The following is a 24,427-nucleotide window of genomic DNA, read 5'->3' on the forward strand; positions in this document are numbered from 1 at the left end:
TTTGTGAAAACATTAGTACTAATAGAAAAAAGATAAATTTTGAGAAGATTCATAAGATGAGGGAGAAAAGGAGATATTTCAAGAGGTTGCGCAGCAAAATTGTCACGACAATTGTCACCGTAAAAGGTGACAATAGATTTTTTGCCAAAACGAGTGTAGGAGGTCAGGGAGAATTGACTCTCTTGGATTCCGGAGCGAGCGCCAGCTGTTTATGGAAAGACTCAGCGGCACTCCTGTGCGGTAAAGAGGCCTTGCTTGTGCCAATCAGGGGCCAAAATATCCGAACCGCGAACGGGGAAGAAACCGCCGTGGTAGGGGTCATAAAGTTACCAGTCGAGTGGGATAATACGACCAGGGAATTATAATTTTTGATAGTTCCTGATCTGCAGCAGGAAGTATATTTCGGGACAGATTTTTGGCAGGCTTTCGGTATGAGTGTTGTGAGTAAGGGTGTGAGTGGTAGTGTGAATGATGCCAGTGTGGCGGAGCTCGTGCCCGCCGAGGATGACTTGTCATTTGACTCAGTCCAACACGTTTTGACGACGGAACAAAACCATATGTTGGAGCGTGTGAAGACCCAATTCCCGTCCTTCGCGGTACTGGGGTTAGGCCGGACAGACAAAGAGGAACACGTCATCGAGGTGGTGGACGAGAATCTGCCGGTCAAGCAACGCCATTATCCAATTTCGCCGGCCATACAAAAACTCATATACGCAGAGTTAGATCGAATGTTGGACATGGGAGTCATCGAGGAGTCCAACAGTAGTTGGAATTTCCCCGTATCACTGGTCATTAAAGGAACGAAGAATCGGCTTTGCTTAGATGCTCGCAAAGTGAATGAGAGAAATAAAGGACGCATACCCCTTACCACATATTGATGGGATTTTGAGCCGCCTACAAAATACGAGATATATTTCCGCAATCGACCGAAGGATGCTTTTTGCCAGATTCCCCTCGAGAGGAAATCACGTGAAAAGACTGCCTTCACTGTCCCTGGCCGACCCCTTTACCAATTTACTGTCATGCCTTTCGGGTTGTGCAATGCAGCACAACGAATGTGTCGTCTCATGGACAAGGTCATTCCGGCCGCTTTACGTGAATGTGTTTTTGTTTATTTGGATGATTTATTAGTGTGTTCTGAAGATTTTATGTCCCATATGGAAAAGGTCGCTCGGTGTCTTCGTGAGGCTAAGTTAACTATAAATGTAGAAAAGAGCAAGTTCTGTTTCAAAGAAAATCGATATCTGGGGTACGTAGTCGGGGATGGTTGCATTAGAACAGACGCCAATAATGTGGTAGCTGTGAGGGACTTTCCGGTTCCGAAAACCCCGAAGCAACTACGACGGTTCCTGGGTATGTCGGACTGGTACTGACGCTTCATACAGGACTATGCGACTATTGCAGCTCCGATGCACGACTGCCTCAAGAAAGAAAAAATTAAGAAATTCACTATGACTGAAGAAGCAATAAAATCATTTGAAATTTTAAAGCAGAGCTTGGTTTCTGCACCGGTGCTCACACATCCTGACTTTAAGCGTCGTTTTTATATTCAATGTGAAGCATCAACGGACGGAGTGGGAGGGGTTTTGTTCCAACTAGACGATGACCAGAACGAAAGACCGATTGCCTACGTTTCGGCAAAACTAAATAAAGCGAAAAAAAACTACAGCATAACAGAAATAGAATGCTATGCTGCGATCGTGAGTGTCAAGAGATTTCGACCTTACGTGGAGGGAACCCCGTTCACCATCTTAACTGATCATGCCAGCCTCAAATGACTCATGAATCAGAAAGACCTTTCTGGGAGGTTGTCAAGGTGGAGTTTGAAACTCCAGGGTTATGATTTCGATATCCAACATCGAAAAGGTGCGCAAAACGTGGTTCCCGACACACTCTCACGAATGCACATGGACGAAATACAGACGAACGACAGAGCCATCGACGTGTGTCTCGAGTCACCGTGCTTCGAGTCGGAGGAGTATACGGAGTTGAAAAAGACGGTGACCGAGAACAGAGACAAGTTACCGGATCTGTGTTTATCGGACGGTTACGTTTACAAACGGACGCAATTCGACAGGGGGAGGATCTTCGAGCGGACCAGACCTGGAAACTCTGGGTACCGTCGGAATTGCGACCGGGGCTGGTAGAGTTGTCTCATAGCTCACCGTCCGCTGGTCATGGTGGCATCCACAATACACTGTCCCGACTACGTCAGAAATATTACTGGCTAGGAATGGTCACAGATGTATGCGCCCATATAAAAGACTGCGAAACTTGCAAAGCAAATAAGACACAAAACGTTTTTAAACAACCGTTATTGGGGAAACAAAAACTCACAGAACGACCTTTCCAACGTTTATTCATTGATTTTATGGGTCCTTATCCACGTTCTAGTGATGTTCTTTGTATGTTTAGATCATTTTCAAAGATCGTGTTCTTAAAACCAATGAAAAGGGCAACTTCAGCCGAGGTAGTCAAGTTTTTGGAAAAGGATGTTTTCATGTTTTTGGCGTGCCCGAATATGTCCATTCGGACAACGGAAAACAGTTCGTATATGAGATCTTCAACAACTTTTTAGAAAAGTATGGGACCAAACATGTAAAAACAGCCTTTTATTCACCTCAGGGTAACGCTGCAGAGAGGGTAAGCCGATCTGTCCTACAGATCTTTAGATCATTTATAAAAGAGAATCAGAAAAATTGGGACAAATGCGTCAGTGATGCCGCATTTGCACTCCGCAGCGTTACACATGCAGCAATCAACATGTCGCCGTACTACGCAACTTTCGGTATGCCTATGATACAGCATGCTGCATCATATGAGCTATTCCGAAAGCTGGCAGCGGTGAATGACGTTGATTGCGAGGTAGAGGCCCCGGGTGATAAACTGCAACTAATTCGGAACAAAATTATGAAAGAGCTGAAGTTGGCCCATGAAAGAAGCCAAAAGGTATACGACACTAGGAGTAGGGATGTTAAGTTTCAAATTGGACAAGTGGTATATCGCCGAAACTTTAAGCAAAGTTCACAGGTCGAGAACTACAATGCCAAGCTAGCTCCGAAACAAGTAAAATGTATCGTACTTAATTCTATAGGGAATTCTATGTATGAGCTTGGCGATAGTAGTGGGAAAAAGATCGGCGTATACCACGCTAAAGATATTTTTGCAAAATAGTTATGTTTTTTTTAGTGCTAGTACTTTTGTTCTATGTTATTTATTTATTTATTGGCATATTGTTTTTATTAATCTACGGATAGGTGATTATTTTATTAAACTTTTTTTTTTACATTTTTATTTATTTGATTATGATTATTTTTGCATTTATTTATTTCTTTATTTTATTTATTTATTTTACCTACTTGACTACACGATCTGTGATATTTTTTTTATAATTTTTCCGCCATCTGTGATATTTGATTTCATAAAATTTTTTTTTTTTTCATAATTTTTCGGCTAACTGTGATATTTTATTTTACTTTATTTTATTTTATATTTTTAATTTAGTTTTTATCTGTGATATTTTATTTACCGTTAATATGTAGAATAGTATCTGTGATATAGGTTTAAGTAGTAGCATTAGCACAGTGATTTGGTTTGTAAGTAAACAGAACAAAAGTTTAAAGGCGTGAAAAAAATAGGCCCGGCATTGAGTCGTGGGTCGAGGCCACACGTTGGACGCGGAAAATAATACTTAGCAGGCTGCGTTTGAATTCTTTACGCCCACGCTCCATAGTGCAGGCACCATCGGCGGTTGCGAGCCTGTAACGACAGCCTGTCTCCATACTGGCTTAAATGAGTGGCAGAGTGTATATGCGTCTATGTGTTTATGAGTTTTGTGTCCAGGTCAGTGCCTTAGCCGCAATGTTGCCATTAACATACTATTAACATAATAACATTAACATTGACAACATTGTACAGAAAGTGAACACAATGTTGGAGCGGAAATGAGATGTTGCGCTTCGCATCATGCTGTTATAATAAATAAAATGTCACCATGCTGCTAACAACTTAGCAACATTGATGAATGCCATGCACATATATGTTTGTTTTGTTCTGTATTATGTGAGTGGATGTGTATTTGTGCAAGGCTATGAGCGTGTGAATGCATCAGTGTGAGCGGTCAAGGCACGAACCGAGTGTATCTCTGTAGGTGTTCGGTTTGTGGAGCGGTAAGCGTATGAATGTATGAGTGCATGACTGTATAGATGGAAAATACGGGAAAGCCGAAAAGAAAGTTTGGCATGTATAGGTAGGAATTTTCCGTTTCTGGGTAACGTTCCTTACCATGGCGGTGGCTATAAGAAGGGGAAAAATCAGTCAACTGGCCAAAGTCATGTTTCAACAGTGCCCAGTACAAGTTAAGTGCAATTGAGTCAAAAGTGAGTTAAAACGAAAGTGAAGAAAAAAAAAGGTTCACAGAGTTTGTAGTGCGCGAATTTAATTGCATTTGAAAGATTTGTGCGCGTGGAAAGTCTCCGCGATACGTAAAAAGGGGTAGCAGTTTCCAGCAAACGTATGTTGCGAAAGGTAAGACATGTCCATTTTGGTGTTTTTTGTTGGTACAGGCATGCTTGACGGGAGCTGGGTCTCCAACCCGGCCTATCTCCCAAGCAAGCCAAAAGAAAACTTGCATCGACATATATATCCCTGTATACAAATATATGTATGTAGACGAATATATGACTATGCAGACAAGAAATCCATAGGCAACTATGTATATGTACGGGCGCATAGATAAAATTTTTTCTTAGGATTCCGATAATAAATTTCATTTAAATCTCATTACAGAGCGCAAAATTTAATATCCGTTGGAAAAGACTCACTGGGCACTGGTTTTGTCTACATACCGCCCGGCAACAACTACCACGCACTACACTACATTTTTAATTTGGTGGCGCACACCACAACAACAACCACTATAGCAGTTTTATATTGGCAATCTACGGCCGCAACAACCACAACGGCATCGCCTTTTAAACCGACGGCACAGCACGCCTACAACAACACCACCCATTTCCTTACTTAGACGGCGCGAAACACCACACAACAACCACACATATTTTTTGATTTTTATTCATTCAATACCAACCACCACCTGTATACATTTTTATATTGGCGACATACCGCCCGGCAACAACTACATCATCTTGGTAACATCACACACAACATGTTTTCACCGGCGACGTTGGTCTACAATAACTGACGGCACAAACCACAACAAGAACAACAACCGAATCATCTACAGGTACTTGGTAACTTAAAACATAAAATTTCGCACCGGCTGTGTCGGGCTACAACAGCAACAACCACAGCCATTGCCTATTTTTTGTTGGCGATACACCGCCCAACAACAAGTACCACACACACCCACAAACACTACATTATCTTTAACTCGTTGCATGCGCACACCTCAACAACAACTACAAGAAATTGGCAACTTTGAGTATAGCAATTTTCACCGGCGGCATTGAGCCGCAACAACCATAGCCACTACACCATACACAACAAAAAAAAAAATACAACAACAAACACCGGCGGAGGGAAGAGCGTTCGGCAGTATCGCGGATGGATACTATTGCTTTCATATATTTTTTACATTCTATTACCTTTATTATCTGTATATTGCCACGAGGGGCATAATTAGTTCATAGGAAAAAAGGGGGGTATTCTATTTCCGGGGCTAAGCATCTTTTTGTTCACATATAAAATTCGGACACATATTTTATAAGTTAATGGTGGAACTTTTGCCTCCATCATTTTTTTCCTTTTCGTTTCTTCATTTTCTCCTTTTTTACTTTTCTTCTTCGGTTTGACGTTTAATTTTTGTAGATATTTTCATATCGTCATCTTCTACCATATACACAATTTTTTTTGCACATGTTTTCTGCTACCTATGGTAGTATCAACTCAAAATCTTCGAATTTTGAATTTTTTCTGCCATAATTTTTTTGTTATTTTTTCTTGTACTTACTTTTATTATTTGCAAAATCAATCGCAACATTACACCCGGAGATTAAACATGATTTTGTGCCTTCAGTACTAAAGACATTTTTTTTTTCTGTCGAATATTAATTTTTTTTATTTTCGCATTTAATCATCACGCTGGTAGATTTGATACTACCAAAGCACTCATTACCAAAGATCGCTAGCGAGTGCTCTTGGTTGAGTGATTGAGGGTGGCTACCGTGAGCGTACGTATGCATGTTATGAGTTTTTTTTCAGCAAATTCAGCACATCCACTCAACTGCACCGGCGCCGTTGGAGTACGAGTATAGGGTGAGTGAAATTTGAGCACAATATTTTTGCTAATACACATATTTGAATGTATGTACATATATTAACATATGATGCCTGATCTTCTTGAAAAAATAGAAGAAGGAAACCTAAACTTTAGGAATATATGTACATACATAACTACAAACATACACACCTTTTGTTTATAAAATGCCAAACTGGGTTTTTTTTTTGCTTTACTTGGTGACCTACTTTTGTTTTATACAAAATTGATCTTATATTTACTTGAGCGGTTGCGATAGGTCAGGGATTAGGGTACTTGAATTTTTTTTGTTCGCCCTCTTATTTTATTTTGTTTGAATTTGTATCTTTAGGATTTAGAGTTAGCTCCTATTAATAATATTGCATTAGGGTGGCCCTAAAAGTTTTAGTTTTTTTCCATCTGAGTTCAGACACTTGGTCTATTAGTCGTAAGTATTTTGTATTTAATTGAATTCAGAATCGATTGAATTGAATGTGCAATTTTAATTAATAAAGTTTAGCATTAAATTTAAGCATTTTTTTTAATTTTATTTTTGAGTAAATAGAAACTTTGCAAGTGATCCTAGTAGCTTTTGAAATCATTGTCTCATTATTTTGTATTAAACTCTGAGTTTAAAGTCCCCTTTTTTTTAGAAATCATTGAACTAGTAGTAGGGTGGTAAGAATAAGAATTATGTTTGGATGAAAATCTTAGCCCTTTTCATAATGCAGGGCTAAATTCCCACTTGTGGTGTTGGTGCTGCGCTTGTGCGTGGCAAGGTAAGGTAAAGGTGAGTGATAGGGAAATGACTTATTGACGGACGGACAGACTTATGTCAGGTTTGGGGGCACTGTAAGTAGATAGGAGTCAGCACAGTGCCCACGGTGCAGTGCAAGTTGCTTTCAAGAATGTCTCCTATTCTCTTTTCCTTTTCAACTAGTAATTCTTTAAAATTGTCAATAGCCTCTAGAATGGTGTATTCAGATTTTTTTTCACACCATGTGACTCACTCCTTTGATCGCGGATAGATCCCCCAGGGCTCTGCGCTGTTGTTGTTGTTGTTGTTTTTAATAATGAGGGGTTGAGCTCAGGAAAACACTGATCTAACAATTGATTTGTTACATTTATTTTTAAACGTAATGAAGTGTTTGGAATATTGTATTCAAAACTAGTCTGATTACTATTTTCAAAATTTCTAAAGCTGTTTATATTTTGTTCTTGATTCATAAAATGATTATAGGGATAACTTGTTCCATAACTTAAGTGAAACAGGTAAATAAGTAAAATTTTTATTAAATTAGCTAATTTCATATCGGTTTTTTTATTTTTATCTATACACGTGTGAGTCACATTATACAATCATCATATTATATGTTTGTCTATAGTTTTTCACATCAATTATTTCTATATGTGGTCTTTTAAATGAAGTATCCTGGGCTATAATATTTTCAATATCACCATTACTAAGAATTCGTTCAGGTTCAATTTCACGATATTCAAGTATGGAATTTGGTAAAAGGGGACTATGCCTGGTAACATTTTTAACATTTATACAATTGTCGGCATTATTAACCTTAAGTTGGAGACGTTGTTTAACAACTTTAATTTTGTTTACTAGATTTATAGCAATATAAACAATCGCTTTTAAAATAAAATCACCATTTAATTATAACTCACTCACTCACTCCCATTATTATTAAGAAGAAGAAGAAAACAAGCACTTAGTGGGACGAATACGTAAAAAGGCTGGCCAGGGTTTTGTAAATAATTTGATTAATTCTTTACCTATTGAGCTTCATTTACCTGGATATCAATTTTGTGGTCCTGGAACGAAACTCCGACAACGGATAGAAAGAGGAGATAAGGGTATAAATCCTTTAGATGAAGCCTGTAGAGAACATGATATTGCATATTCCCAATCGAAAGGTATAAATAACAGACACCAAGCTGATAAAGTTTTATATGAGAAAACCTGGCAACGTGTAACATCTAAGGATGGTGATTTCAAAGAACGAGCAAACGCTTGGTTCGCTACAAATGCAATGAAAGCAAAACTCAAATTGGGAATGGGTTTAAAAAATAAGAAAAGAAATACATCTAAATGTAAAAAAGGGAAAAAATGATAACTCGTAAAGTATCATCTAATAAAAATTTTTTGATGTCAGTTAAAAAAGGTATCAACATACTTAACAAAAAGAAGCCGCAGACATTTAATGAGGCCTATAACATTTCTAAGAATGTTATAGAGTTTAGCTTTAAAAATAAAGAAATTAATATACCGAGAATAATTCCAGTCCCAAAAATTGGTGGAATTTTACCACTACTTCCAATTTTAACAGCTTTGGATGCACTTGGTTGGTATAGCATCTGGTGTATCAGCTATAGCAAAGGTTTTGAATGATATCAGGAATGGAAAGCAATTGGATGAGGCTAGCTGTCATGATAGATATATGGAATCAATCGCTATGGTCTAGGGCCCTATTCGTCAAACCGTATAGATGGTGATATGGTTTATTTTTACGACCCTATCCAAAAAACGAATAAAAAGCCTACCCAAAAGACCGTTAACAGACGTAGATTTAATGAAATATTGGAAACATCCTAAACATTTTAGAGGAATTTTTATGCGAAATTCCCTACCGAATAAACCGAATGCGCAAGAATGTGGAATTCTTAATTTAGACAATGCTGATGGTCCTGGCACTCATTGTGTAGCATACTATAAAACAAAGAATATTTTGATAGTTTTGGAAATTTGCAGCCACCGATTGAACTGATTAATTATCTGAAGCCACCAATACATTACAATTATGATCAGAAACAAAAATACACCACAGTAATATGTAGTCAATTATGTTTAAAATTTTTATTTAATAAAAATAAATTATATGAAATATAAATTTTGCTTTTTCTTAAATGTATTACAGTAAAGTACTAAGGGGGCATTTAAAAATTTGGGGCCCCTCATTTAAATCTGAGTCCGATACTCTCCTATATTGATAAGCTCTTTTTTTCTTGCAGGCAGAATACAAAACAAAGAGCTCTAAGCTTTTTCTTATAGATCAGCCAGAACGTATGCCTCTAAATGTAAGCATACAAACTTACAATGTAATGAAATACGACATGTGGTTTTATTTACTTATATATATACATATATATATATATGTAAATATGCTTCAATGTTGAACAGTTAAGGTTTCTTATCAGCATGTTTTTTTTTTTTTCTCTTGTACCAATATTTCCAAGCGTAGGTATTAATTCCATTATTTTTTACAAATCTCTTATCATCTAAAAACTTAACGTTACTTTATTTATTTCTTGTGTATACAATTCATAACATTTTGATCTAAAAATATACATTTAGTCAAAGTACAATTTTTTTTCGAATAAACAACATCTTTTAAAATCATTTGCAGGAAGTTTGAGAGTAACACATTATTTAACACCCTTAATTTTTTTAATCTCTTTTTCTTCTTGATCGATACGAATAGAATATATTTTTGCTCTCAAACCAATAAATCCCTTCATTAATTTTCCATTATATTCTTCTTTCATCATACCCAATCTAATAAAATGCCAAACAAAATTTTCAACCTGCCCTTGATCGGGTGTCCGACAGGCCCGTTTTGCAGACGAGAAAAAAAAAGGGGGGGGGGGGGGGGGTTATACAAGTGCCCATCGACTCCTTTTTGTAGACGAGAAAAAGGGGGTTGGGTTTGGGCGGTTGGGCGGTACTGCAGGTGTCCAACTGCTACTTTTTGTAGACGAGAAAAAAAAGGGGTGGGGGGATTGGGCGGCAGTCGCTCGATTAGAAATCTATGGGACCCTTTAAAACGGCTCGGGTGAAGTCTAGGACTCATTAGAAATTTGAGGAGACATTTAAAAATTTGCGGCTCTTTAAAAATGTAGGGCCCCCCATTTAACGACCCTTATTTTTTTTTACTCAAAAGATTTTCAACTTATATACATTGAGACAAGTAGCCCTTACCTAAATGTATGTATATGGATGGGTGTGACCGTGTCGGTATGTATTTTGCGGTTTGTTGATATATATATATATATATATATATATATATATATATATATATATAGTAGTGGTGTATAAGAAAAAGCTTAGAGCTTTTTACCTTTAGCAGAGCTTTGCCGTAAATATGACAGCTTATAAATTATATATATATATAGGACCCTTATTTTTTTTTACTCAATAAATGTTTAACTTATATACATTGAGACAAGTAGCCCTTACCTGAATGTATGTATATGGATGGGTGTGACCGTGTCGGTATGTATTTTGCGGTTTGTTGATATATATATATATATATATATATATATATATATATATATATATATATATATATATATATATAGTAGTGGTGTATAAGAAAAAGCTTAGAGCTCTTTACCTTTAGCAGAGCTTTTTTTACTCAAAAGATGTTCAACTTATATACATTGAGACAAGTAGCCCTTACCTAAATGTATGTATATGGATGGGTGTGACCGTGTCGGTATGTATTTTGCGGTTTGTTGATATATATATATATATATATATATATATATATATATAGTAGTGGTGTATAAGAAAAAGCTTAGAGCTTTTTACCTTTAGCAGAGCTTTGCCGTAAATATGACAGCTTATAAATTAGGGCTACTTGTCTCAATGTATATAAATTGACCATCTTTTGAGTAAAAAAAAATAAGGGTCGTATATATATATATAATTTATAAGCTGTCATATGTAAAAAGCTCTAAGCTTTGTCTTATACACCACTAAGCTTTTTCTTATGCGCCACCTAGCGGAAGTTAGCCAGAACACGCCACCTAGCGGAGAGATCAGCCAGAACACAAACCGGAAGAACGGATGCGACAGCTAGCGGTGAGATCAGCCAGAACACAAACCGAAAGAACGGATGCGACACCTAGCGGGGAGATCAGCCAGAGGTGAGATCAGCCAGAACACAAACCGGAAGAACGGATGCAACACCTAGCATATATGTGTGGGTGTGTATATACTTTTCCTTGCACCATTTTTCCTTGCACCATTTGGGCTAGAACTGGTATTTCCATACCACTGTCACTAATTGGTAATAATTGGTCAGCAGGTTTCAGTAATTGGTCAGCATTAGAAACAATTTTATGGAAATTTTAAAATTTTCATGGTTCCCACTGTTAGCCCCAAATCGGTGGATATTCAAATCGAAAGGTGTGCGAAATAATTCGACACTAATTGGTCAGTGGGTTCCACTAATCGGTCAGCCATAGAAAATTTTTTATGGCCATTTATAGTTTTCCAAGGTAAAAACAATTTTCCTGTCTAGACACCCTGTATATATAAATTTTACAAAAAAAGTTATGCGTTTTAATTAGTCATAATTTGTCAGCAGGTTTCGTAAATTGGTCAGCGATAGGAACTTTTTAATTAATTTTTTAAGTTTTTCCTGTTATCGAAAGTGTTACCTGCTAGGATGTTAGCACCCCATCGGTGTATTTTCAAATCGAAAAGTATGCCAAATAATTGGTCAGCGGGTCCAACTAATTGGTCAGCCATAAACAATTTTTTATGGCTATTTATTGTATTATATATATTCGTCCCCAGCACTCCTCTTTCCGCAACTGTTGCTAGCTTAAAAATCTCCTTCACCTGCCCTCTAAGAAGACTCAGCTCTTAGGTTAGGTTAGGTTAGGCTGAACTGGCCGGTCCATGAGGACCTCACATAGACTGAATGAGTCCTTAGTCTTACTTGAAGTTTGTTTTAGTCGCCAAACTGAAAAAACTTATAAAAACCAGGACCTATGTTATAAAATAACTCCGTCTTCTTGGCAGAAGCTTCCTAGGACTTAAGCCACTTGCTGCTTCTAGATCTGATAGCTGTATCAATCTTAATAGCTGGAGTCTTAGCGTGGCAAGCGCAGGGCACGAACACAAAACGTGCTCGATCGTATAGTCCTCCAACTCGCACTACCTACATCAGCTATATCTGACCAAGCCTAATTTAAAGGCATGTGACGCCAGAAGGCAGTGTCCAGTCAGAATACCCGTCATGAGTCTACAGTCCTCACTTTTTAATGATAGAAGCAACTTTGTTAGTCTAAGGTTGCAAGACCTACACACACTCAGCTCCTTACTCCACCATGGCGTCTTTGCTTTTCCTATGAATCCTTTTAGAGGACAAGCTTTATTGTACGCAGTTGGCAGCGCCTTTGATAAGAAGTTGTTGCACTCCTCCAACTCATCTACGGTGGTAACCTTTTTCGGCTGTCCCAGTCTTCCCGTTGCCCTAGGATTTCTAAATGAGTTCACCTTCTCTGCCATCTTTAGGGGAATTCCGAAGATTATATATGCATGGTCTGAGATGTATGGCCTGTTAAGGACCCTCCATTTATACCCCGATATATAATGCTCAGAGCTCAATGTGATTTCAAGCACATTACTTGACGTTGGCCCAACTAATTTAGAAACGCTTACTTTATTAGCCACGTGCAGTCTACCCTGTTGTATATGACAAAACAAGGACTCACCTCTATCGATAATATCGTCCCCTTCCCAAACGGTGTTATGCGCATTCCCATCAGCGCCTATTATAAGCCATCCTCTGCACGCTTTTAGACGCACCAGCTTTTGAAATCTTCTGGTGGGGCTTCCACGTTATGGTCCATATAGCAAGATGTCAGAATAATGGACAGTTATTTTTTCGCCTCAAATGCGGCCACCGCTAGGTCTTCGGTGCTAAGGTTAGATAGCATACACGAGTATAGGTGTTTTCTAACTATGACTGCAGCTCAAACCTTGCTTTCCATCTTTGTGTAATAAACGGTAACTCCAGAAACTTTGCCTCCAGATGAGAGTCATGGCTCCTGTATCAGCCAAACATCAGAAGAACCCTGCTCAAGAGTCAGGCGGAACTCGCCACTTTACTGTGTAGGAGTTTTATCTGTAAGACTCGCAGCGTCATTGAGCTGTTTGCTCGAAGCGTCTTTGTTAGACTCGCAGCATCATTGAGTTGTTTGCCGACTTCTTTTCCTACCTCTCGTGCTTTTAACATATTGTGGTTATTCTTAAAATTCTCAGCACCATCTGCTTTAAGCGTATTGGTGTTATTGTTCTGAGGACTACTGTTTTTAAGCTGCATATAAATACTACCTGCGTCCCAGGACATTTATGCTTCCGATTCCTTTTAATTTGGAGGATGTAGTACTGGGTCCCCTCCACGGGTCGAGATACATGAAGAGCGTTCCAATTCCGTGTTAGTAATTCGGGTTTCGAAGCTGCAGCATGTTAAGCGCGTCTTCCGTCCTCACCACTAGAGGTAATCAAAACCTTTGCCTTTTGTATCGTGGGGATCAGTGCTCTATTTACTAGCTTCAAGCTTGCGCCTTCTTGTTTTTGAGCATTTCTATGCAGCAATACTAAAGTCGCTTTATTGGTGCAGGTCGAAGAATGGTAGCGCTTTACTTGGCTCATTATGTATCATTTTGATCATGATATTTATCAACTCCCCTTTGCGCATCTCCACCTTTAGGTTGATATCTGCGCATTGGGGTTGCTGCAATCTAGTAGTCCCAGAGTCAGGGACTGCATTCATCTTCTTCTCGGTGAACACCGCCGCACTAGCTCCCTTTAGTATGTCCGAGTAAGCTGGAGTCTGATCGTTACCTCCCTTAATCTTATTAAAATTTGTGTCTTAATTTCTCATTTCCTTTTGAAGTACATCCACTACAATAAATCTGCTTTGTATTTTTTGAGGTCTGGCTCCTGTCATTCCGGCTGGTTCGCCTCCGGGTTCTGGGACTGGGCGGATGCCCTCCTCTTCTGCCTCTTAAAAGCAAGGTTGTCAGGTTCAGCCGATTGCTATCGAGGCTTCTTCGCCTTCGATGCGGTTGCAAAATCGAGGATTGGTAGTAGCAGCATTTTTTCAGTGAACTGTCTTTGTCATTCTTTCACTGTTTCTCTGGCCCATGCCAAGTGATCGCTCTCGTCGTTGGTTGGATTAACCACTGCACCCAAGAGCTGTATAACTCTTAATGCTTCCCGGTATTGTGCGAGGATTTTCTTAGCTCCCTGTCTCGTTGTTCCCGTTCTAACGCAAGTTCTCTGTCCGGGCTGGTAGACCGCTCCTTTACCGAGCACAATGACTGCATACTATCATCGCTATCCACGTCCGTATCATCGCTAATAGCGATTTCTTCTTCCCCGGCTTGCGACGCCATCCCCTTGTCTTTCTCATCGTTACTTTCTTTAGAAGTTTTTGAGTTTATATTGGTCGTATGACCACCTACCCGACAAGGCAGGCTCAGCGGTCCAATGTTAAAATGGGGATAAGAACCGTCCAGCACAGCAGCGCCACTTGGTGTGGTAAGGTCATCATTACTTACCGAGGCGTCCCGATATCGGGAAGCCTCTTCAAATACAGCCAAGAATACCTCCTGTCTACAAATCATCCAATAGGATAACACCAGGGGGTGTCGGCCTTTTATCAATATGCCCATAAAAAATAAAAATATTATAATTATTTTAAAAAGATGTCATAGGGTCATACCTAACAGTCAACTAGGCTGCTTGCGGTTTACCATACATATTTCATGTTCTTGTAAATTTGTAGATGATTGTATAGTTGGATTAAATTATACTTTGATGAAAATCGAACTTCAAATTTCTCTGACTCAACGTACTTCATTTACATACATATAAAACTTATAGAAGTGCAGTATTTTGAGTTTTAGCTTTACGAGTCTCGTCCGGCCATACTTTTTGTTTACATTTTACTCCTTCTATTCTCATTCCGTCCGAAAAAAGTACAAAAACGGTGAGTAAAATGAACAATGAATTCTTGCCAAACAAGATTTTATCCAATCGCCACTTATAAACAATCAGCTTTTCATTTGTATGCAATGAGAGCTTCAACAAAAAGATATTAGGTAGTAAATGATTTTATTTGGTTTTGAGCTCGATGTTTTAAAATATAAATTTTTAGACAAAGCAAAACCTCAATTTTTTATGTCTTTTTTATAAAAGCAAAAAGGTAGCAAATCTTTAAATGCTGCAGTGTGTTTAGGCCACAGGTCTAAATATATTTGCCCTCCCTCGTAGCAATTTACATAATTAACAAACACATTCATAAATGTGTGTTCACAAATATACACATGCGTTCATATGTATAAACTGCAATTGTTTGTGCACATATACTTTAGACCTTTTTACTTTACTGCTATGGATCGGCTTTATAGGAACTTTCGGTGGGGAAACTCTACGAAAGTGGCTGTTTAGTGGGCTCATAGCTTTTCTCTGCCAAGCGTGCGGTCTCTTTTGATCCAGCCGTCGAAGAGAAAGCATCCTGCCAACATACGTCACGTAAGTGCTAATACTTTTCAATATTACTTATATATTCCACAACAATTGTTAAACCTATTTCCTCAACATTTGTTGTTTCATTCTAATGGTTTAATAAAAACAAACTATCACTTTTTCATTGAACTAATACGAAACTTTTCTGGTTTTTTTATTTCTTCCTTAATCACTCTATAACAAATACGTGGGTGCGCGCCGTTGCCACCATGCATTTGTACATGGTCCTTACCACGCCGGTCAGGAGAACCGCACAAATAAATTAATACAGTCCACTTCCACTTCAAAGTCAGCAAGCAGTAAACTCTTCCAAATCTCGCGATATAATCAAGGTGATATCAGCAATTTTTAAATTGGAATCAACACCAAATGTACAACCAACACGTCAATCCACACTACACAACTAGTGACACACTTTCTTGGTGATACCAGCAACTCTTCTTGGGAATATCAACAACATCCAATATCAACGCCACAAGTCACATTTTTTCAATTCCGGATCACGACAATACAATAAAGGTACGTGGTTTATAATTATTCCGTGCTAGGTAGGATTTTCTTTGGTTTTCCTTATCATTTTCAATAAAAATTTCAAAATAAAATTAGAAATCGGAAGAAAGTGTTTCTTTGCTTTAAATTGCACGGTTTATTTGTGAAGTGGAAAAGTCTCTTTTCGTGAAAAAATAGAAAAAAGCGCTTAACGCAGTTATTTAAAGTTTTTGCATCACGCCTTCTGACTATCCGGAACAATCCCCCACCCGCGGTAAGATTGTCCGGACACAGCTCAAGGTTGCACAACACTGTTCTAAAGGTTAACGTAACCTCAAACACCGCTTTGCGCCACTTTTCTATTTTCATTTTTAAAATAATCACAATTTAAATTTAGATTTGTTAAGTTAATTAAACCAAACTTGAACTTAATTTACTTGCACACACCCAATTAAACAAATGTTTCCACAAAATCACTTGCATTTACACCGGCAGTACGACTGCGATTTATTTTGTTGTTACAGTGCAAAGTACACTTATTTTTAAACTGCACATATTGTTGTTGTTGTTTGGGTGGCCAATAGGCTCACTTCTTGTGCAATTTTTAAAATTTAAATATTTTTAATTTTCACTTGCGGCAATACACAAATCAGTTTTGACTGATATAATTTTTGTGATACAAAGATCACTAAATCAATAAAAAAAGTCTTGATGTAATCCTTGGGTAGGCTCTTTAGAAGTCCATAACGAGCGTTCGTATTTTTTTTCACTAACACCACTTTTCACTAGCCATTCCGTATTGGCTTATACAATTCATTAGCACATCTGCAGTGGCACATTCTTTTAACAATTACGTGGGTGCGCGCCGTTGCCACCACGATTTTGAACATTCCTTTAAACTACAAGCCTTCTCGCAAGCACAGTTTACGCACAGTAAACACTCCCTAACATACCAAAGGGATGAGTTAAAAAAAAAAAAAATAAATAAGTTAACAGAGTTAAAAGCTCTGTGGAAAACTACGAAGATGACATACGAAAAGCTCGGAGGTTCATCAGAGCTTGAGTCAAAGGACCTATCGGCTATCAAAAATAAGCATAAAATGTGCTATTTCAACTTCCTAAAGTGTCAGGCGGCAATACCTGAGCCTTTGGAAGATTTTGAAAAGAAAGAGAAGAAAGTAGGAGTCTCAGATAATATGGAATATCATGTGCGCCTGCCAGCGTGTGATACGGATATTTTCAATGGAGTCTATATTTCATGGCCGTCCTTTAGGGACATGTTTACTGCCATATATATTAATAATAGAAAAGTCCATGCAGAACAAAAACTAAACTATTTAAGGCAAAAAACCCACACCGTATGCCCTGGGTTCAAACCCCGGGCAAAGCAACATCAAAATTTTAAAAATAAGGTTTTTCAATTAGAAGAAAACTTTTCTAAGCGGGGTCGCCCCTCTGCAGTGTCTGGCAAGAGCTCCAAGTGTATTTCTGCCATGAAAAGCTCTCAGTGAAAACTCATCTGCCTTGCAGATGCCGTTCGGAGTCGGCATGCAATCATGTAGGTCCCGTCCGGCAAATTTGTGGGACAATCAAGAGGAGCACGATGCAAATTGGAAGAGAGGCTCGGCCTTAGATCTCTTCGGAGGTTATCGCGCCTTAAATTTATTAAATTTTTTAATTCTAACGTATTTGTGCTCCACAAAACTGCCTGAGACCACACTAGCTCTATGGCAACAAACTATAGAAAATAAAACAGAAATTTCAAAATGGGCAGACATGGATAAATTCTTATCCAGCAGATTCCAAACGTTGGAAACCGTCATAGATATAAGAGGGGATACAGGTTCAAAACCCTCTAAGCCACAAGCTTCTCGTTCCTCTGCCGATACATCGTCGAAACGACTGGGATCGTATCAGGCTAGTGTAGCCAAACCTACGTGCAAGATGTGCAAAAGTTCTGCACATCCAATCGCAAATTGTGAAAAATTTCTGCGCTTAACACCAAACAAACGGTTTGAGCACATTAAAAGTATTCGTGGATGCTTAAACTGCCATTCAGCTGGACATACTGTCACAAAGTGCACCAGTCAAATGAACTGTGCCACATGTCATTTAAGACACAGTACGCTGCTTCTTCCGAATCAGCCCAAAACCACAAATTCGGTAGATACTTTCGGAGCATCAACGTCGAGAGATGCTCAAGCGCGTCGCAATGCTGAAAAAGAAAATGCTTCGATTAATAATGTGAACTCACGTTTTGCTAATACAAGTAAAGGGGCACTACTAGGGACAGCTCAGGTTAATATCCAATTTAATGGTGTTGACTATTCGGCGAGAGCCCTAATAGACTCGGGATCTGAATGTTCATTCATTACCGAGAAACTCAAGCGCAGAATTAATCTGCCATCCAAATACCTGCATGCCCAAGTTTCGGGCATCAATAATACAATGTCTGCACAAGTAAAAGAAGCGTGCAACATACAACTGCGGTCACCAACAGACTCATTAATCGAGATCAATACGATCATGCTAGTTTTATCACAATTAACAGGGAGTCTTCCAACTTGCCAAAAAAACGCAATGACTAGGCAAGCATTCCCTGACTTAGTACTGGCTGACAAAAGATTCTTTTTTAATGAGCCAGTCCATCTAATTCTGGGCGGAGACATATACCCCAAATTATGTTAGGCGGCATTAGGAAAGATGTGCTAAACACATTAATAGCACAGGAAACAGTGTTCCGCTGGAGTCTAACAGGCCATACAGATGCGGTTGATTCAAATAAAACTCTACTTTCATATTTCAACGAGGTCACTTTAGAAAAACAACTGGCGGCCTTTTGGGAGATAGAGGAAATTCCAAGGAAGAGGAGCATAAATAACGATGACACTTATTGCGAGGAGCTATACAAATCCACAACAGTTCGGAATAACGATGGCAAATACGTAGTCTCCTTACCCTTTAAGAAAGAGGTTAACTTAGGCCCCTCATTGAGAAGTTCGTGTTCTCAATTCTATCGCAACGAGACACAACTAGCGAAAAACCCAGTCCTTCAAACGGAATACAATAGAGTTGTATCCGAATATTAAACCTTAGGGGACATGAAACAAATAGGCAATATTTCGCCAGACTCAAATGACTGTTACCTCCTACCTCACCATGCTGTTATAAAAGAGGGAAGTACAACGACAAAAGTCAGAGTCGTATTTAACGCATCATGTCCTACCACAAACGGAAAAAGTTTAAATGATGCCCTATACCCAGGTCCAATATTCCAATCCGACCTAGCAATCCTTATACAACGTTGGCAGCTGTTCAAATACGTATTTAACAGCGACATAGAAAAAATGTACCGCCAAATATGGGTTAATGAAAATCAAACAAAAATTTCAGCGAATCGTATTTCGCAACTTCCCGAAGGATCCAATCAACCTTTATGAACTGAAAACAGTAACATTTGGAGTGAACTGCACTCCCTACCTTGCGATTCGGACACTACACCAACTAGCTGATGAAACCGCGCTTAAGGCCAGGGATGAAATAACAGAAGCACTACAATCGGCAGGTTTTCCATTACGGAAGTGGTCGTCCAACTGTAGGAAAATTCTGCAGGGTATACCGAAGCAGCATTTATTGACAGAGTACTTTCTAGAGTTTGGTTAAAGCTCTAGGTATTATGTGGAACGCGCATTTCCCACCTTTTCTCTTTATCTGCTAAACCTTTTGAAAACAGCGATGCCGTCACAAAAAGGGCTATACTTTCTGCGATTGCAAAGCTTTTCGACCCTCTTGGCTGGCTGGCACCAGTGATAATTGTAGCCAAGATTATAATGCAAAATTATTGGTTGGAAGGCACGGGTTGGGACGAAGAAGTATCACAAACTACTCTAGATCGTTGGACCGCATTTATGCAAGAATACGGAAAAATCAACGATATCCGCATACTGCGATGGGTTCATTTTACTCCAAAGGACAGCGTTGAAATACATGGATTCAGCGATGCTTCGGAAAAAATATGCCGCCACTGTTTTCCTGAGGGTTCCGACAAAGGATCGAGTGTTCACCAATCTGTTAATTGCAAAGACAAGAGTGGCCCAGGTCAAAACTATATCATTGCCACGACTGGAACTCTGCGGCGCAGTCCTACTTGCAGAAATTATAGAGTCGGCCATTGAAAATATGCAACTTTCCAATATTAAAGTAACCCTTTGGACAGATTCAACTATAGTGCTGGCACGAATTCGAAAACCACCATGTTCGTGGTCAACGTTCGTGGCACATCGAATAACTAAAATCATCGACAAAGTTTGCGGCACGTAGACTCCGCATCAAATCCTGCAGATTTGGCGAGCAGAGGCTCCTTCGCTTCGGATCTAATCAACAATTCTTTGTGGTGGCAGGGACCTTCTTGGTTACAAGAAGACAACGAAAATTGGCCAACACAAGGAGAAGATTACAATACGAATATTGAGGAAAAGAAGGTGAAAGTTCATGCAACTTCGGTCAAAAATAACTTGGACATTCTGGATCGGTTTTCCGATTTACCAAGGGCCTTGCGGGTTATATCTTGTATTCTTCGGTTTTTCCAGAAAACGCACCCAAAAACTAAAGCCTCCTTTAAAAGGGAATCTCATTCGATAACCCCTGACGAAATAGAAAAAACAACACAAATATTGAAAACAATATCCCAAAGACAACATTATCACGAAGAGTACGCAAATTTGAAGTCAGGGAAACTAATAAATGGTAAGATTGAGATTTTACTCCTGGACCAATATATAGATGGAGAAGGCATCATTAGAACTGGGGGCGGACTGGGGCATCCAAAGACATGTACCATAACGAAAGACATCCCATTATCCTTCCATACACTTGCAGGTTATCCTGACTTATAGCTCAATTCTCTCATAAGACCATCCTGCATGGAGGGAATCAGCTGATGCTACGTCATATCCGCACTCAGTACTGGATCCTACGCGTTAAAATCATGATAAGGTCGGTTATCCACAACTGTAAGGTCTGTACTATTTACAGGAAGCGGACACAAACTTATGGGGATCCTTCCGAAAGAGCGCACCACCTTCACTAGGGCCTTCACCAACACTGGGGTAGATTTCGCGGGACCATTCGATATAAAATCGTACCGAGCGAGGGGACGCCGAATTTCAAAAGGATGTGTCTGTCTGTTCGTCTGCTTTTCGACGAAAGCTATCCATCTAGAAGCGACAAACGACCTTAGTATCAGGTCCTTCCTAGCTGCCTTCACCAGATTTGTATCCAGACAGGGCTGTCCGAAAAACTTTTACTTCGACAATGGTACTAACTTTGTCGGAGCTTCGCGAGCTTTAAAATCGGAGTTTAAGACGTTTCTGCGTGAAGCAAGGGACGACACATTGAATAAATATAGCAATTAAACTTTAGAATGGCATTTTATACCGCCAAGAGCTCCTCACATGGGAGGCTTGTGGAAAGCGGGGGCAAAAAGTTGTAAGACCCATTTCAAAAAGATCGCGACCGATCGTAAATATACTCTTGAAGAGTTTACGACCCTCTTATGTCGAATTGAGGCTTGCCTCAACTCTAGGCCTCTCAGTCCCTCATCCAATGATCCCTCCGACCTGGAGCCGCTTACTCCAGGCCACTTCCTCGTGGGTGGACATCTTTTAGCTCCACCTGAACTCGATTGTAGTGAAAATTCTGCCTCGATCGTAAACCGATGGCAACAGATGAAAGCCCTTCATCAAACGTTTTGCAAAAGATGGAAATCGGAATATCTCACCGAAATCCAAAAACGATATAAGTGTGATACATTTGAATGCAACACTGATAAATATATGTAAATGCACCACTTAATTTGACGTTTGCTTTTGCATATGTTTATCTGTCGGTGGCCGATATTCCGCCTGCGCGCTATAATTTACTTTTGACTCATAAATTACATAAAATTAAATAGTAATTGAATTTGTATTGTAAGTTTCTAATAATAAATGGATTCGAAATTATAACAATTTTCTGGCGATGAGAAAAAAAGCAAAAAAACTTTCGAGCAGTTAAAGTTAATTTATTAACAAACGCGACATCGTAATGGAAGTAGCCATTGAGAAGCTGCTAAAGCAACAGGAGGACTTCTTAGTGGATGTGTTGAGTACAAATAAGTCGTGGATGGTCGCACAATTGGAAGAACAAAAAACAAATCTAGCGAAGTTGCAAGAAAATGCACGTGCGCCGACCATAACCTCAACACCTAACATAGTAGTACCAGAATTTCCAACTTTCGTACATAAAAAGAAAAGTTTTGAGTCATATATAGCGCAATTAACGCAGCATTTTGAAGCCTATGCGGTTATAAAGCCAGAGCAAACACGAGCTTTTTTACTCTCGTGGATCGGAGCAGAATGCTGTTTGGGACAGAAGATATTCAAGAGCAGACTTTTGAATGCATTTGTAACAAAGTTGTCTACGTATTATAAAGAAAATGTTCACGTACTGGCTGCAATATTCGAATTTTTGCCGTCGAAAATGAAGCCAAACCAAAAATATGTAGAATGGGTTGCAGAACTACGATGAGTAGATTCGTGTGTAGAAATGATAATTGCAAAACAGTCTTCTTCGAGATATTCTAGTATAGAATTCGCAACATGAACCTGTACGCACTGCTGCACTGCAAAAGCCTAATCCGTCACTTGCAGATGTTTTAGCTATTGCTTAAAGCTATGAGACAACGCAGTCTATAAAAAAGCGCCTGTGAAACGATAAAGCAGATCGTAGCGAAGTGCTTTTGATAAAGTCACGTCACACTGAAAAAATCTCCAACAAAAGCGATACAAAAAAGCAAAACACATACAGTGATAACCTTCTACAGTCGCGTTCGGATTGTGGAAAACATCATCCAAGAAGCCAATGTAAATTTTGTAATGCAAAGTGCCGAAAATGCAATCGTTTTGGTCATATTGCGCCAGTGTGTAAATCACAAGCGGCGTCTAATAATGACAGCAAAACGAAAGAAAGCCAGTCACAAGCAAACAGCAACAATAATAACCAGCAAAAAGTTTCAACTGTGGAGTTTATTGCTTCTATTACCAGCACCGGGCCAAATAAGGTAGGAAATAAATATTTGGTTGATATTTAGGTAAACGATGTGCCAGTCAAATTTCAAATGGATACGGGGCCACTTGCTCTAATTGGCCCAGATGTATACAAAAATATCGGGAAGCCGGGTCTGACCCATATCCAGCTGGCAAGCTAGTCGCTTATGGAGGCAGCTCCGTAAGGACATTAGGAACTGTCGGCGTCACTATTAGTCCCGAACGCATCAAACGATTATGTAAACTTGTTGTAGCTGATTTGCAAAATAATAGTGAAATTCTTGAAACTGATTTGTTGGAACAATTAGGCTTATGTACATGCTAAGCGGGTCTTGTGAATACGGTATCGCCAAGTAATAATGAAAACATTGAAATTATGTTGCAGAAATTCGCACCAGTGGTTGAAAACGCAATGGGCTACTGCACTACTTCAAAATCTGCGCTACATTTAAAACCAAATGCATCACCAAAATATTTTAAGTCAAGGCCTATACCCTTCGCCCAAATGAGGGAGTATAAATTAGAAGTACAGTGTCTGACGGACCAGGGCATAAGGAAGCCAATTACATTCAGCAACTGGGCTGCACCTATAGTGGTAGTCCCCAAAAAGGACGGCCGGCTAAGAATATGTGGTGATTTTAAAGCTGTTAATGCACAACTTGAGGTGGATCAATACCCGACACCGCGCATTGAAGAAATGTGCCTCAAATTACGAGGTGGCACCGAATGCGTAAAAATTGATCTCTCTGATGCATACTTGAAAATTTGGCTGACCGGAGAGGCTAAACAATTAATGGTTGTCAATACACCATTAGGGTTGTTCCAATACCAACGACTACCGAGGGGCATAGCAAGTGCTCCCGCTCTTTTTCAGAAGCTATTGGAACAGATTATAGGAGGCATCCCAATGAGTATTAAATACCTAGACGATATATTTCGGGAAAGTCAGACCAAGATTTACTGAACAATTTACAAGCTGTTTTCGAAAGACTACAAAAATCAGGATTTAAATGCCGCCGGTCCAACTGTTCCTTTATGCAGCGCCGGGTGGAGTACCTTGGTTTTGTTTTGGATGCAGCAGGATGTACCCTTGCGCCAACTAAAGCTTGAAACAAAATGCCCTGAGGCCGCGAAATAAACGCGACGAGCATCGCCTTGTCATAAATAAAATCCCCATAATTACATGAAGGTGAACACAATGCACGCCAATAGCGAAATTTACGCGACGTCAATTTGCGACGATAGACTTATTTCTAT

At 39.2% G+C, this 24,427-nt stretch overlaps 1 protein-coding gene across 9 annotated transcripts in view; it reads right to left on the reverse strand.

Moving 5' to 3' along the window:
• Nucleotides 1-24,427, reverse strand: part of nvd (neverland) — a 2,324,292-nt gene that overhangs the window by 2,141,913 nt on the left and 157,952 nt on the right. Inside the window, exon 1 of one of the 9 annotated variants that reach the window (XM_067760153.1) lies at nt 5,972-5,988. The exons of the other annotated variants lie outside the window; for them this stretch is intronic. The gene's annotated coding sequence lies outside the window, so the exon portion shown is untranslated. Of the gene's footprint in view, nt 1-5,971; nt 5,989-24,427 lie in introns of those variants that run through there. 9 annotated transcript variants of the gene reach the window in all.

The sequence above is a fragment of the Eurosta solidaginis genome, chromosome 1 (genome assembly GCF_040869045.1).
Source record: "Eurosta solidaginis isolate ZX-2024a chromosome 1, ASM4086904v1, whole genome shotgun sequence".
Classification (NCBI taxonomy): domain Eukaryota; kingdom Metazoa; phylum Arthropoda; class Insecta; order Diptera; family Tephritidae; genus Eurosta; species Eurosta solidaginis.